This window comes from Manis javanica, chromosome 11 (assembly GCF_040802235.1).
Source record: "Manis javanica isolate MJ-LG chromosome 11, MJ_LKY, whole genome shotgun sequence".
NCBI lineage: Eukaryota > Metazoa > Chordata > Mammalia > Pholidota > Manidae > Manis > Manis javanica.
Window position 1 is genome coordinate 33,853,707 of NC_133166.1, and position 16,117 is coordinate 33,869,823.

Here is a 16,117-nt window from a genome sequence, read left to right on the forward strand (position 1 = left end):
TATTGGTCAGCGGCCTCTCCAGACGTCTCACAACTGGCCAGCAGGGCGCCAAGCCGTGTGCGGATTGGTCTGAAGCGACGGCCGAGACCGGCTCCCTTCGGGCACATGGATTGGCTGGCGGGAAGAGGCAGGTATCCGGGCTCCGCGGCTCCTCCATTGGTGGGCGGGGAAGGGGGGTTGGGCACAGCGATTGGTGGGCGGGGGGGCCGGGCCTGGGCCGGCGGGGAGCGGATTGGTCGGAAAGTAGGTTAGTGGTGCGACATTTAGGGAAGGCAGAAAGTAGGTCAGGGACGGAGGTGCCTGTTTACCCGCGCCGGACTCTCCGCCGCCGCCGCCGCGGGATCTGAGTGCGGGCGCGGGCGCGGGTGCTCCCGGCGAGCCACGGTGAGTGTCGGGCTGGCCGCAGCCAGCGGCGCAGCCCCGGCCACCCCGTCGGGGGATGTTAGCACCCTGGCAGGCGCGGTGCCCTCCGCCGCCCGGGGCGCAGCCTGGCAGCCGAGGAACCCTGCCCGACGTGCCCGCTGCCGGCCTTAAAGGGCCCGTGCCCTCTCCCTGCCCCCACCCGGGCCGTGGGGAGGCTGCGCCCCTTAAAGGCGCCGCGCCCGTCCGCCCCCATCCTTCCTCGGGGGGGTTGGCGCTGCAGGGTAGGGCGGGCAGAGGTGCCGCCGGCGCCCTTAAAGGGCCCGAGAAAGTGTCCGCGGGAGTACCCATCTCCCCTCGGCGGGCATCGCTACCTGACGGGGTTAGAAGCAGCCAGCTGCCTCTTAAAGGGACAGCTCCACCCTTCGGGAGCAATGACCCGTCTCAGGGCTAGCTCTAGGATATGTCCCCGGGACCTGCGGGGATCCCCGAGGGGTCCCATCCTTGACAGCTGCTCCCCAAGGGCGTTGGGCGAGCTATGCCACTTCTGCCGTTCCTCCCCCACTTCTCCACTTCCCTTTCGGGAGCCTGCGGGGCTGGGTGGGGGCGGGGAGGGCGTCTCCGTCGGGCTTGGGGAGTCCGAGCCTGCCCTCCCCTTCGGCCCTGTCGCGGGGTCTGGCGCTGCACCCGGGAATCCCCGGCCCGAGATGGGGATGACCCCAGCCTGCGAATTTTGGTCCGGCCTGCGCCGTCTGGGTTCTAAGCAGCCCTGGAAGGATCCCCCGTTTGTCTGCGAGCAGGTGCCCGACGGCGCGGGGATGTGCCGGCGCGCAGTTGTGGTCCCGCCGTCCTCCCTAGAGCCCTGGAGCCCTGGCGCCCTGCGAGGGCGCAGCAAGGTTGGCTCTAGCACTGGGTTTGACAGATGTCAGAAAAGAAAAAGACACCCGCTCGCGATTACCGGGAGTTAACAGCTGAGAGAGCTGGCCTTTGCTCAGAGGAATAAGTGGAAGAATAGAAATTAATGCCGAGCTTGTGAGGCGCAAGTCAGTCACCCTGAGGGTTCTCGAGCTGGCCTCGGGTGCTGGGGGCAGGCGTTGGGGAAGGAAGGGTTGCCCTCGATTTTGGCGTCCGTTGTCAAGTTTGTGCTGGCCAGTGGAGGATCAGGCAGACAGTTCACTCTTCGCCCCAAATTCTCTATTCCCTTTTCCCTCCACTCCTTGGCCCCTTCCCGGTCACTTAGCTTCGTTTTGGCACTTGGGCGCTTGCGGTCTCTTCTCCCCGCTAACGTAGTTAACCCTCAGCACAGCATTAGCCAAGTTTTATCACTTACTTTCCAGAAATAAGATTTGGCATTTCTTAGCTGTACCTGTATTTCCCGGACCTTTAAAAAAAATCCACTGAGGCTGCCCATTAGGTACATCTCATTTCCCACAACACTTGCTTGTCATTTGTCCGTCTGACATCTGCTGCTGTTACCCCCTTTAATCTATTTTTATATGACAACTATTATTTTAATTCTTATGGTCTCATTGATATAAGAATCTGTCAATTTTGGTTGGTGGAGTTTTTAATTAATGTGCTGGTGAATCATGAGCTTAAAATAATCATTGCTTCTCCTGAGCAGTTTTGAATAATCTCTTGCTTTCCATGCTTGCAAGACTTAAAAAAAAAACAAACACACTGCTGTTAAATTTTATTTCTATATCAATGAAACCCCAAAATATTATTTAAAACACAAAACTGAATCTTTCAATCCATGCTTTGTTACCAAGTTCACTTTAAAATGTGTTGAACATATTTAGAAGGACTTAAAATTTCCTGGGCAGCATTTGAAATTGCCTGTATCATCTGAAGCTGGATTGGTAGAGGTATTTTGGTTTTGATTGTAAATATAGCCAGTGAATAATCATCATCATAATAAATTTAAAATATAGTTAAATTTGTACCTTAGTTCAACCCCTAATGTTTAAAAAAAGGAAGAGAGAGAGAGAGAAGCAGGTGTGAAGAGCACTAGCCTGAGAGAAAATCCTGGTTCTAGCCCACACTTGGGCTTTTGTGACTGTGCCACCTGGGACACCGCATTGAATCTTTCTGGGTTCTATTTGCCTGAGAAGGAAAGTGGAACAGTTGAACTAGGTAATCTCAAAGGTTATGTGTGTTCTAAAGTTCTGTGTGCCTCTAAATATTTAATACATTTGAATTCAGTTTGGTATTTATCTGCTGGAACCTGCAGAACATCTAAGCTGAAGTCCTGTTTTCATAGGAAACTTAAGCAGATCAACATATGGGGTTTTAAAGCATTCATTTCAAATGATTTATAAAATGATGACTACTCAGGAGTTGGCCTGCTATTTGCAGAAGAGGTTTTTGCCTACCACAGGGAGGAAAAGGAAGTGGCTGTGCTTTCATATTTATCCCTCCATACCCCCAATTCTATGCAATTTATACACCAAATGGTGGACTATCACTGTAGAAAGACTTCGCTTCAACAAAAATGCTAAGAATGTGTAAAAATTAAATATTTACTACCTCTCTTTGGCTAAGAGTTGCCTTCCTTCTGTTGCTGCCTTTCTTCTATTTGTGATCCTATCATCAACACTCTCTGTGGTGGCAGAAAGTCAGTATTAAAGAAAGAAATTCTGCTCATACGATGTTACAGTTACAGGTAGTGCTTAAAGCATCGTCATGGCAGACACTTTCAGGGAAGTGTGTACCTTCCCTGAAAAACCCTTTCTAGACCCTGATGTTTAGTTAGGATGCAGAAACGCAAGCATGTCACTCTTCTCTACAGCCCTGTCTTTCCTCATTGCTACATTATCGCAAAACCTGGACTTACCCCAAACATCCACCCTGGCTTTCCTCCTCCTTTTCTCTTGAAACTATTGCTCTGACTGCTTAGCTCCCTCAGCATCTCACCTCTTCCTTTCTGCTCAAAATGTCCTGTCTCATCTCCCCATGTCTCCTCTTCTCCTCCCAGTTCAGAAAAAGCAGGTGAATCTCTTCTCTGTTCCCTTTTCTTGGACCCTCACTTTGGGCAGGAGCCTGAACTCTGTAGGATCTGGGACTTGGGTTCTGGCTGTGTGGCCCTGGACAAGTGCTTGACTCCTCTGACCGCAGGCTCCTCCTCTGTAGTATAAAGATGTGCCTGCCCCATGGAGTCTGTGAGGATCAAGGATGATGATGCTTGTAAAATGTCTGGTACAGAGGAAGCCCTCCCTCAGTGCCTGCTGCCATGCCCTCCCATCACTGCCAGGGTCCTGCCATCTGAATACCCTTCATGCTTTTTGTTGTCAACCTCCTCACCAAACCCAGAAAAGCCTTTGCCTTGATTAGGAGAGGAAGGATGGAAAGGAGAAAAACAGACCTGTTGTGGGCCTGTGTGTAGCAGGCAGCATTCATGAGTCTACATATGGTACCTGAGTCTCCCTTCTCTGCCTGGCAGCCTCTTATAAGGCTATGAGCATTCACCCCTGCACTCTCTACTCCATCCTTAGCTCTTGCCCTCTGGCTTCTCTCTCTACCACTCTTCTTTATATTTCCTCTCAAAGATCTCCAAAAACTTTAAGTGTTGAATTCCAGGAGCCTGTTTGTCCAGAATGGTTGTTCTTGACATCTTTGCTGCTTTTATTCTGCCTGTCTTTTCCTCTTCTTTGCATTCCCCTCCTCCCGTAGCCTTTGTTTCAAGATGCTTGCTTCATTCTCTTCCTGCACACCCTAAAGACAGGTGTCCTGGCCTCCACTCTTCACACTACCCCTCTCACCCAGGGCCCCATTTCCAGTCCTGATCTGTCTTTCCTGCTTCAGCTGCTAGCAGGTCCGTTGTATATGGTAACAGCAGCGTGGAGCCAGCATTTGTGGCCTTGGAGGTACAGGTTGCAAACTGTCTGCAAACAATGCCTCACTTCATTGTCACAATGAAGGGTTGACTGGAGCCTGTGCCTCTTCACCCCCAAGCTGTCCTGAGAGCCAGTTGGGTTAGACGGTTAGGAGCACAGACTTTAGAGCTAGATTTCACATCCTAACTGCTCTTTACTGATTTTATGACTTGTGGTCAAGTTGCTTTGTTCTCTATGTCTTGATGTCTTCATCTATAAGATTGGGACTACATAGTCCTTACCTCAGTGTTGTGGATTAACTGAGTTAAACCCTCAGAAGTACGTGAAGCTATTCATGGCACATCATAAGCACTCAGTGCATGTCAGCTACTAGTGGTGCTGTGCCTTCTTGCCCCTCCATATCCAGCCTGCCGTCTGCCAGGCCTCATTGTGTGTGCAGGACTGTCCAGTCAAACCAAAGGGCTGTCCATTCCTTGGACCAGCCCTTAGCCCAGTCTATGCCCCAGCCTTCTTGTGCCCAAATCCTGCTTTTCTTTAAGACTAGCTCCAATGCTGGGCTGGCAGGGGCTAGGTCTCCATTTGGCTTTTCTTTCCCCCCCGGCTGGCAGCTGTGGCCACCAGCCCTTGATCTAGCTCTCATTCTCTTGGTACTGCTGCATCCTGTATCATGTTGGCTGTCTCTGGGAATATCTCACCTTTCTGCTCAGGCCAAACACTCTGCAGGGAGTTCACTTTGGTTTCTCAAAATCGCAAGCACAGGGAGCCTTCAGGGTGTGCTTGCCCAATCCCAGGTCCTGATCTTGAGGAGAAGGAGATGGGCTGGGACCAGCTCTCAGTGACTAAGCAGGTGGGGGGGGGAGGGTAGGGGGACACCGCTGTGGAGAGGCGAGGACAAGAGAGGAGGGTGCACCAGGGGCACAGGAAGACATGGCCATGGATAGTTAGGTCTAAATGAAGGGAGGGTTTGAGTTGGGGTGTTACTGTTTGGGGAGATGAGATTGGCTAAACTTTAGTCATCTTTGCTTCATAAGAGTGTTGAGTGCTGGCATATATGATGGGAGATTATTTTTATGTTAGTGCATGCTGTAATTTTAAATAGTATAAACTAATGTTTATCCAGCCTGGTTAAAGAAGGGGATGGATGGTCTGCCTAATTTAATACCCTGTCAATACTTCATCCATTGGATTTTGTATATATACTGAGTAAAACAATTACACATATTTATGTTTTCAACTACTGTTTGAAATGTGTGACCTAAGCAAGATAGCTTCTTTGAGTCTGATTTACCATGTTTGCAAAATAGGAATACTAATGATGATGATCATTAGTATTAGTAATAGCAGCTAACATTTATCAAGCACTCTGTATGTGCTGGCATATAGGTTAGTCACCTTACATTTATTAACTTGTTAATCCTCATAACAACCTTAGGAGGTAGGTGCGATGATTATCCTTATTTTACAAGTGAGGTGGTTTTGTAAGCTGCCCAAGGCCACTCAGCTGGTATGGGCAGGGCAGGATTTGTGTTCAGGGACTCCGAGTCTGCTCCTAACCCCTGTAGTAGATACCTGCTGGAGGGGAACCACTTCGTTAGATCCCAAGTCTGAGGCACCGGTGCTATGCCAGGAGCCCAGTAGGCCCCCAGTGACTGGCAACCAGTCTCATAATTGACAGATGTGATGTGCATCTCCCTTGAAGCAGGACTGAGTTCTCTGTGGTGGGGATGCATGTTTGGGTCTTGTCCTAGAAGCAGTTCCAAGGGCTTGTGAGCACTCTCCTCACATCCTGTGTGCATTTCTGTCTCTCTTGCTGCCTCCTGCCTTTCTGCGGCATGGCTGTGACATGGGCCTCGTGTGCTCAGCCAGCCGCTTTCCAGGCAGCTCCATGTGTGAGATGAACCCCCAAACGGCATCCTTACCCCAGCTCCCATCACAGCCATCTGCAGAGCTCCTCACTGGGGAGGGGGGCCTTTGCAGGAGTCTCTCACCTTCTTCCTTCTTTCCTCAGCTCCTTACCCAGAAGACAGATTTCCAGTCTTGGTGTATAAATTTTTTTAATGCCAGTTGTTGCCCGCATATATTTAGATAGTAAGGGAAACATTGTCCTATGTCAAGAACCTGTTACATAAAAATGTTATATAATGTTCAAATATATACTGCACAGTGAAACTTGATACCACTTTTTTCCCCAAAGAATAAAAAGATAACGAACACAGGTTATATTGAATATAATTAATCTTGGATTTGGAAGGCCTGGAAAGACATGCTCAGCCCTCAGACTCTTGTTATGAGCCTCTGTTATCCTCCTTGAGTGCTCCAAGGTTAGGATGTATGAGAAGTTGACCTGAATCTGTTATGTAATGCTGTTGTGAAATACTCTGGAAATTGTCTTTTTTTAGGGGGTAAAATACCATAACATCTCATTCACTTATATCTTTCTGGCACATAGGCAGAGGGAAGAAGCTTTCCCCCACCTCATACTGAGGCCAGTAAAGTTGTCTTCTCACCCATTCTCTGTTGTACCCTCTGCTTCCTTCACTTCTTCCCACATGATAGCCAACTTTGCCTTCCAAGAACAGCCCTGTGGTCAGCAATCTGTGGTAGAAATGCCTGTGTCCAGTCTTGCAGGCTTTCCAGAGTCTGCTCCTGCTGGCCGGCCCTGCTCTCCATCCCAAACCCCGTGCCCAGACAGAGCCCAGGGCCCACAGTTCCAGTCTGCTCGCCCCTGCCCTGCGCTCCCCGGGCCACCTGCGCTGTCCCCCTCCCGCTGCCTGTCTTTGCTGAGGCCGCAGTCTGTGAGTTGTCCTGCCTGGGGGCCACTGCTCGGGAGGCTCCTCTGCAAGCACTGGCCCCCTTTACACTCTCTCAGCTTCTGATTGCCAGCCTGTCATTCAGAAGCACTGGTACTTCATGATCAGCATGTTATATACTATCTGATCAGGACGTCCAGTCCTCTCGTTTTTAATTGTTTCATGAATAATTATCTTGTCCTCACTTCCCACTCTCCAACTAGACTCATTTGCTCATTCAGTTGGATGCCCACGATGTGCATAGCACTTTTCTAAGCACTGAAGATACAACAGTGAACCACGCAGAGTTCCAGTAGGAGGAGAAGACCATAAACAGTTAAATATGTTAACTCCTGGTAGTAATTGACGCTGTGGAGAGCAACTGGATAGAATAAAGTAATAGAATGGTGGGAAGGAGGAAGGTGGGATGAGTGGTGAGAAGGAGGTTGCTTTAGCTAGGTCCTCTGGGGAGGCTTCTCCGAAGAGGAGACTTTTGAGTTCAGCTCAGGAAGATCTAGGAGAAAGTATTCCAGAAAGAGGGAACAGCAGTAAAAAGGCCCTGAGGTTGGAAGGAGCTTGATTGTTTTTGAGGAAAGTAAAGGGCAATGTAACTGGATTATGAGTTCCTTGCATACAGATGTTTTGTCCTCTCCATAACCCTTAGCTCAGTGCTAGAACAGCCCTGTAAATGCTTGCATACAGAATTGGAGCATTTGTCCTTGGTTATACATTGTACAAATAGCTGTTTACAATACCCTGCTCAGAAGGCTTTTGACAAAACATGATACTGCGTATAAACAAATCAAGTTTGAAGGGTTTTCTCATAAATAAAAACAGTCCTCGCATGTACCATCAACTATTACTGTTTTAGTTATGTTTAGTGCAGAGCTTCAGACCTCAGAATTCTGCTATACATGTACAGCCATTTTAAAAACAGGTTTTGTTCAAAATTCATTTGTAAAGCCGTTGATGGAAACTTGGGATAAATTTTTCTATAGAAAAAAAAAACTGGATGGTAGTTTAGTTCCCAGGAGAGTCCACAAGAGCCACTTAGTGCTGACTATAGCTGAAACCGTACTGTTTGGTACTAAAGCATCATGAGCACTAATTAAGCCTTCTGAAGCCAGACCCCACCCCCCCACCCCCACCATCTATAGCATTATAGGTCATCTACTGTTAGCATTAAGGGGACCCATTTACCTCAGTCACATTTCCTACCATTTTTCCAGCCTGTCAAAAAAAAATTTTTAAGGGATTTTTTACCTTTGTGCCTTTGAGATTTAGTTTCATGTGTTATAAGTAAGGCAGTTAAGTGAAGAAAACTCTGGGACTGGGAGCAGGGGAGGCCCTTGGGTCCAGTCTTTGCCCAGCCACTTGCTTGCCATGTAATTGTAAGTTGCCCTTATTGATCTTTGATTTCTCAGGTCCTTATTGGCTGTAAAATCCTATTTTCTTGCCATAATAGGAAAACATACATGTATCTCCTTGCTGAAGCCTGCCCTCAAATGGCTACCTCCAGTTTCTTTTTGAAGAAGTAGGTGGCACACAAGTGACGAGGACCTTGAGAAAAGCCCCCTGTGGACAGTGTGCGGGTTCCTCATTCAGCCAGAGCCTTCATTTTGATCTGCTATCTTTCTTCATGAGTTGAAAGAAATTTTGTCCTAGAACTTTTGGTCCAGATAAGACTCCTGTGTTCTTGGCCAGCTTATCTTCCATATAATTATGTAAATTGGTTTTTCTTTTTAACTCTTAGGGATAAAAATGGTGACTATGGTTTGTTACTTATGAAATATACTTGTAAGTGCCCTTAGGGAATGGAATGAGTTTGCAGAAGAGAGCAGAGCTGGAAGAATGTGGGATCAAAAACAATTTTAAATGTTAAATGCAAAGCTATTTTCAGTATCCTGCTGGAAGAAAAAAAAATTTTTTTTAAGGCTTCAGATGATAGAAGAGGTTTCTGCTCCAAAAGAGAAAGGAACCTCAGGTTTTGCAGTAGTGAAAACAACCTGGTCCTTTGACTGAGGACCGCCCTCCCTTCCTTCTTTCCACCTTTGAGTTTTATTTTTGACATTGTAGCCATATTTGCCATTTTGAGAGTTTTGATATTTAAATGACACTAGTCCATTGCAGAGCTCATCTGGGACTTAAGAGTGTGAAGGATTTAGGGCTCATGTGACTTAGGGGGCAGAGTCCTATGTTGCAAGCTTCCCCGTAGATTTCTGAGTGGGAGTGAAGGAGCACTTTGAGTACTGCTCTGTTTGGTCAGTTGTGATTGGCACGTTCCATTTTTTTGTTTTTTTCCTTACTTGAAGGCATAGCAAAGAATTGGTGTGAGAATTTGTTGCTTTGTGGATTTCACTTCAGAACTACAGGGTGGCATTAGACTTAGACTATGAAGCAGGAATTTTGCAGGTTATTGGCATTATACCTAGAATATGAGCAGGACTTTTGTCTGTTTTGTTCTCTGCTCTAGCCCCAGCAACTAAGACAGTACAGTAGTCACTGCATAAATATTTGTAGAAGGAGTGAATTCAGCTTGGGAAAACCCCAACTTCCCTTCTCTCTCTAACATGTAGGCTCATGGGCTTGGGCTTGCAAAGTACTTTGCAGTCTAGGTTACCATTTCCTTTTGACATCTGTGTTTTTCTTGTTCTCTAGGTTGGCAAGATATCAGTATCTTTTATTTTATTTATTTATTATCTACTTTTTTTAAATTAAGGTATTATTGATATACACTCTTACGAAGGTTTCACATGAAAAACTAATGTGGTTACTACACTCACCCATATTATCAAGTCCTCCCCCATACCCCATTGCAGTCACTGTCCATCAGTGTAGCAAGATGCCACAGAATCACTATTTGCCTTCTCTGTGCTACACTGTCTTCCCCGTGACCCCCCACACCATGTGTATCAGTATCTTTTATTGATGGTCAGGACTTAACTGGTCATGATTGTCCCTGAACTGCTGATGTTCATTTTTGTGTTATCTTTAATTGACTTCAAAGTGCAGCTTATCAATAGCTGTGCCAATTAGCTAAAAAGAAACTTACTGTGTATTTGGCACAGTACTACTTTATTTGTTCTGTCAACACACGTCTGAAGGGCCATATAGCAGGCACCATGCTAGACTCAGAGGAAGAACAGAAATAGTTATTTTGGCCAACAAGTCTGCAGTTTCATCTACTGGTAGAAGGTGATCCAAGGCCATGTAGTCCAATGCCAATAAAGTGGTCTAGGCTACCTGTTAGTGCTATAGGAGTTCAGAGACCAGAGAGGCCTTTATGAGGTGTCTTGGTAGGGAGGAGGCTTCATGGAAATGGTCAAGTAATCCAGACCTTCAAGGGTGGGTAGGATTTAGATTCACAGGCAAAGGTAGCACAGATATTTCCAGGGGCATGTGGGAACATAGCACAATTAAAAGTACAGAGGTAGGAATAACCAGTTTGTATTCAGTGACACAGCCTTATCAAGAACGGAGGGTTCTTAAATCATGGTGGAAATTTAAGAGTGGAAAATCACTGAAGGCCTAAGCCTGTAGGATGCCATTTCAGATGATAATAATTGCTAACATGTAGAGAGAGTTCTTACGATGTCTTTGGCATTTCACATGTATTATCTGATTTAATGCCTACAAAACCCCATGAAGTAGGTTCTATTATTAGCATCATTTTAGAGATGAGGAGATTGAAGCACAGAGTGATCCAGTAACTTGCCTAAGGTCACACAGCTGAGAAGTAGCTGACCCAGGCTTAAAACGCAGGCCCTTGAGGCTCTTGGCCAGTAGACTCTGCTGTCCCCCAGTGTCCTCCAGATGCAGGATCTGGGTTTGGTTGGGGGCTTAACAGTCAAGAGCTGGCAGTGAATAAGCTTCTGTTTAGCCCACTCCTTCATTTTGTAGATGAAGAAGGGAAACAAGGTTAAGGTGCAAGTTTCAAAGTTTACCTAGTGAAGTAGAGACTAGTAATAATGGAGAACCACGAGAGTTGTTTTATTATGATTATAATTATTATTTTAGTGATATAGAATAATCTCCCTAAAGCATTAGTCAGTGTAAGTGCAGCAGAGAACTGATAGGAGGCTACTAGCTGAATCCACACAAGGGTGAGAGAGAGCCAGAACTGGGAGTTAATTGTCAATTATGTTAATAGGCATGGCTGTTTTCAGTCACCCTTTAGATTTTTAGAGTGCGGGGGAACATCTGCCTGTGTGAGTGGCTTCCAAGTATGTGAATCTGCACTGTACTGTGACCAAGAATACCTTGGTTAATGAATTCACCAGACGCAAAGCCGCATTATGGAAGTCGAATGTTTAAAAATAAATACCCACATTTTCTGGAAAGAAACCAGATTAGGAGCCAGATAACCTGCATTCTAGGCTGCTTTCGCTACCTCAGCACCCACTAGCCTAAGCTGAATCACTTCATGTCTCAAACTATGGCTGATTCCTTATCTGTGGAACAGGTGTGATATTTCTTGTCCAGCTCCTTACAGTGAAGTTCTGACACTGGAGAGAGATAAGGAAAGAATAAGGATTTTGAAAGCTGTGAAGTTGCTCCCTGGTGGAAGGGAGCAGCAGCTGTGGTTTTAATAGTGAAGGTGTCCTGGCCTCACAGGGACAGCCTGGGGGGTACAGAGGTAGTGGCCCAGCCTCCACGGCATGTTTAGAGATGTGGCGCTGTCCACCAGATGGGTGCTGACAGGCCTCACTTTGCTGGATAGGGCCATATTTTAAAGGTGAGGAGGTGATGACATACATATTTCACCATTATAGACGGAGAACCACAGCCTGGGCACAGATGGGAAAATCAGGCACAGCTATCCAAATTAATCTGTCCTCCTCTGTGCACACCTCTCGAGCTAGTGGTGGGCATCTGAGAGCCAGAAAAACAAGTGGCAGGATCTAACCAGTTGGCCAGTTGGACATTCTTGAGTGTTTCACCTACTGGGGCATTAGGCAAAAATATAGAAGAATCTTGATTAGCCTGGAGGACTAATGGGTGAGTCAGCCTGCTGCCCAGGTGACACCTGGTTACAGAACCTATAGCAAAGTCTTGACTAGAGATCTGCCAAGTCTTAACTTTTGTTAGTATTGGATGATGTATTTAATAATAATAACCAGAGCAATAATAATAGCAGTACTTAACCTTTGCATATTTACCACCTGCCAAGAACGGTGTTAAGTGCCTACATGCCTTTTCTCATTTTAATACTCACCCTTGGGGTGAGCAAGGTCAGTCCCACTTTCTTGTTAGGGAGACTGAGACCCAGAGGTGCTTCAGATGAGACACAGTGAGTGGAAAAACTGTGATTCAAACCCAGGACAGTCTCTCTCCAGAGCCTTCACTCACAGCTGCCGTAATCTTCTTCCTCCCCTTTCTGTCACCCTAAATGCCCCCTGTCTCTGAGTTTGGGTTTCTCACAGCAACACTGGGTCTTCGGGAGGCACTTTCGGAGGGCAGACATGCTGTCACACAGCGGCCTCTTTTTCTGTCACACAGAAAAGACTGTGGCTCTCTTTTTCACAGCACATGGCTGACATCTGGCAGTTCTCACTGGCTGGCTGCTCTGTGGCTCCTGAGCATGGGTGCCAACAATGAATGTTGCAGACTAACCTTTACTGGCTGATGCATGTGGGGACATTTTAAAGAGAGAAAAAGAGGACATGAAAGGAATTGCTCTGGGCCACTTTTTCAAAAAGTGGCTGGGTGGCTTGTGGCCTACTTAGTTTTCATTATGATGCTCATCATTTTGATGAGCTCCCCACAAAAGCCTTTCCAAACGCCATAATCCTAATAATATCATTTACCTCTGTGTGTAATTTATAAAGCAGTTTTTACCTTCACTGTCTTATATATATGCTTCATCACAGCTGTATGAGGAAAGGTGTTACAAAGACTCGTTTTTCAGGCTGGGAAATACCTACAGAATTTAAACCACTGCCCAGGGTCCGAAGTTAGTTAGCACCACAGCTTACACTTAAATGCTACTCTTCTGACTTTGACTTCTATTCTCTTCCCAAGTTTCTCTTTGCTTTCTCTATTGAAGATATTCTTAAATGTTCTGATTTACTGTATTCAGAAGTCAGAAGGAATTATTAAAGTGAAGTATTTTGTGCTATGCACTGTTACAGAGTCAAAATAACTAAAAGGTCCTGTGATTGATTGATGCATTGGCTTGAATGATTTCCACCTACTCTGTATGGCATGGAATACACATACATGTTTTGTGGTATATTATTGGACCAACAACCCTTCTAGCTTTAAAAGTTCCAAGGCTTTAACTGATGATAAAACATGGAATTTATTTAATTTCTTTTATAAGTTGACCAAGGAGTTCTTGGTTAGGAACACAAGCTCCTAATACCACGTTGTTTCCATGGAGAAATTAGAATTGGCTCACATAATTTCAGCTCTCAGTGCCTTTTCTAGGGGTGGAGTGAATTCTGTAGGAGAGAGGATGGCTCCTGCATAACACTTAGAGCTCCCTCCTCTCCTGTAAGTGCAGGAATCTGATTTGCTTTTCTGGGACCTCCCAATTTTTCCTGTGACCTGAACATAAATCATCTTTGAGATCCTGGTAATTTCATTTTTTCAAAGTTTTCCATGAAATAAACCTAAATGGAATGTTTTCTTACATAATTTTGAGCATCCCCTTTAAAATATTTAATTGGTGGCAAGGGGCTTCACTAAAAGAATACTGAACGGGCCTCACTCAAGTTTCTTGTGTTAGGACACCGAGCAAGTTCCTGTATTAACAAGATCCACAGACACAGTGGCTGAAACCAGTCCAGAATAGATAATGGTCCAGGCCTTCTGGCTTCAACATGTGGCTTCCACTTGGGTTGAAGGTGGAAGCTTCAGTTGTTACTGTCTCCCAGGGGAAAAGATCAGGGGGCACACATGCAGTTATTTTAAGGGCAAGACCTGGAAGTAGCACATTCTTTTATCCCAGGGGCCAGAGCTTAGTCATATGGTTGCATTTAGCTGCAAAGGAGACTTGGAAATATTTTTAATTGGGGACAATCCAGCAAAATCTCTATTTTTAAGGGTGGAGAGGAGCTCTTACACTGGGGAAACCTGCAGTGTGCTGCATCTTGGTGCCAGAGGAAGGATGTAAAAAGAGTTTGAGGCTGATGCAGGATGACTGGGAAGATGCCCGAGTCCAGGGTCCGAATCTAGGCAAACACACAGAAATCAGGGCATATGCAGCCATAAGCCTAGGAGGGGATTTTGCTCAGAAACCAGGCAGCTAGGCAGAACCCAGGTGCTGGAGGGAAGATGAGAAATCCAGAGACTTGTGATGCCAGTAAGAGGATATTCATCATTGTGAGTGGTAGAGTAGAAAGCGCACTGGACTGGGAATCAAGACCTAGGTTGGGTCCAGCCCGTCCCCTTCATACCCTGGCAAAATACCCCAATGACTGTTTGCTTTATCATCTAGAATATGGAAGTAAGGGTGATGGCCTTTCCTATCTTCCAGACTTAGAGGGAGGATGATGGATAGGAAAGTGCCCTGCAACTGAAGTTCTGTGGAAGCAAGCATAGCCTCTGTGATCTTCACCTTTGTGTTCTCAGCACCCAGCCCAATGCCCAACGTGAACATATTTGTTGAATGAAGTGTGAAATGTTATGTGAGGTGGGAAATAACAATGACCCTGCCAGGACATGGGCAGACGTCAGGGCAGCTCCTGACTGGATAACATGTGACACATAATATGTCCTTGGCAAGGCCCTCTGCTTATGCCTCTGTTTAGGTGACAGGATACAACAAAACTGGAGATAGGACTTTCATTTGGATTTCATGGTCCATGAATGTGAACTGATTATTTTTTAATGGTTTGGCCCACCTGCAGATTAGAAGGTGAAACCTTCCCAAAGTCACCAAAACTTGATTTCTTGCTTCAAAATAATACAGGTGTAGTTATAAAATTCCTCTGTTGATCTGAAAAAAAATGTTCAAATTTTGTTCAAAAAATTTATTCAAAACAAATATTTATTGAAATATGATATAGGTAAAAGGACACAAAGGTAAGCTTAATGTTTCTATCTTATGGGCCATTTCTATCCTAGCCATAGTGCATATTTTTCTTTTGCTTCAGAAATGGGGTTCAGTGGAATGATCAATTTATTTTTAACTTTGTAAAGTGTTTCTTTCATTCATTTTATTAGTTAATTTGTTTATTCACTAAGGGTAAACTTCTTTCGTGAACTCAGTGGACCATTTTTAAATGAACTATGCTGGAAAAAAAGCAGGAGTTGAAATTGTACTTACAGTATGCTCTTGACTCTGTTAAAATCTCATGCGTAGAAGGAGGGAAATGTACCAAAATGTTAATAGTGGTTCTCATCTCATGGGATGAGAGGTGGAGGTGAATTTATTCTCATCTTCTCTGTGGTTTCCTATTTTCCAGCAATGAGAATGTACTACTTTGGTCATAGAAGGCCAGTTAAAAATTAGTCTCACAAATTAGTACTCTCCATCCACATCAGGAATTTTTATTATTGGCATCCTGGCCTGGGCTGTAAATTCTCATGTTAATTCAGACCTATCTAGATTATTTTCTGACTAAGGCATTAAGGAACTTGTTATGAAGAGGATGTTTTCCTTCTGGAAATCAACATAGAAATTTGTTTTATAATATGTCAGGAAAGATGTCCTGAGTAAACTCTTCTCCTGGGATTCAACTAGCTTTTGTTACAGTCACTTAAGGAAATGAATTTTTCAGGTTTACCATTCATGGTGTGACTGTTTTTCTTCATCCCCTACTCCTGCGGCCCTCAGGTACCCTGGCCTATTATCCTGGGACCTAGGGGCCCTGTCTTTTGTTCTCTCAGGTTCTTCCTTTTCCCTGTTCTCTGTTCATATCCCCTCATCTATTCATGGCTGTAAATTGGGCTGTGACTTCTCACCAGCATTTTTATAGCTGGAAGACAGCTCATCGTTGTCCTTTCCCCTGGAACAGCTGCCCAGGCTCCTTGTCATTGCTCGGGTGAGTGGCCCAAGCGGTGTTCCTGGGATAGGGCGAAGGGGCAGGGGCAGGACCACAGGGAAGGTGTGGGAGCCCTGAGCTGGGGCAGAACTTTGGGGAGGTCTCTGGGCCACACGTGGCAGGGTGGGCTCAGGCACGGCTC

At 45.8% G+C, this 16,117-nt stretch overlaps 1 protein-coding gene across 13 annotated transcripts in view; it reads left to right on the forward strand.

The window, feature by feature from the left end:
• Positions 1–236: 236 nt before the first annotated feature.
• Positions 237–16,117, forward strand: part of BMAL1 (basic helix-loop-helix ARNT like 1) — a 102,212-nt gene continuing 86,331 nt past the window's right edge. For 9 of the 13 annotated variants that reach the window (XM_073216231.1, XM_073216230.1, XM_073216229.1 and 6 more), the window contains exon 1: positions 237–384. The gene's annotated coding sequence lies outside the window, so the exon portion shown is untranslated. The remainder of the gene's footprint in view (positions 385–16,117) is intronic. The other 4 variants (XM_073216241.1, XM_073216232.1, XM_073216234.1 and 1 more) reach the window with 4 other exon arrangements.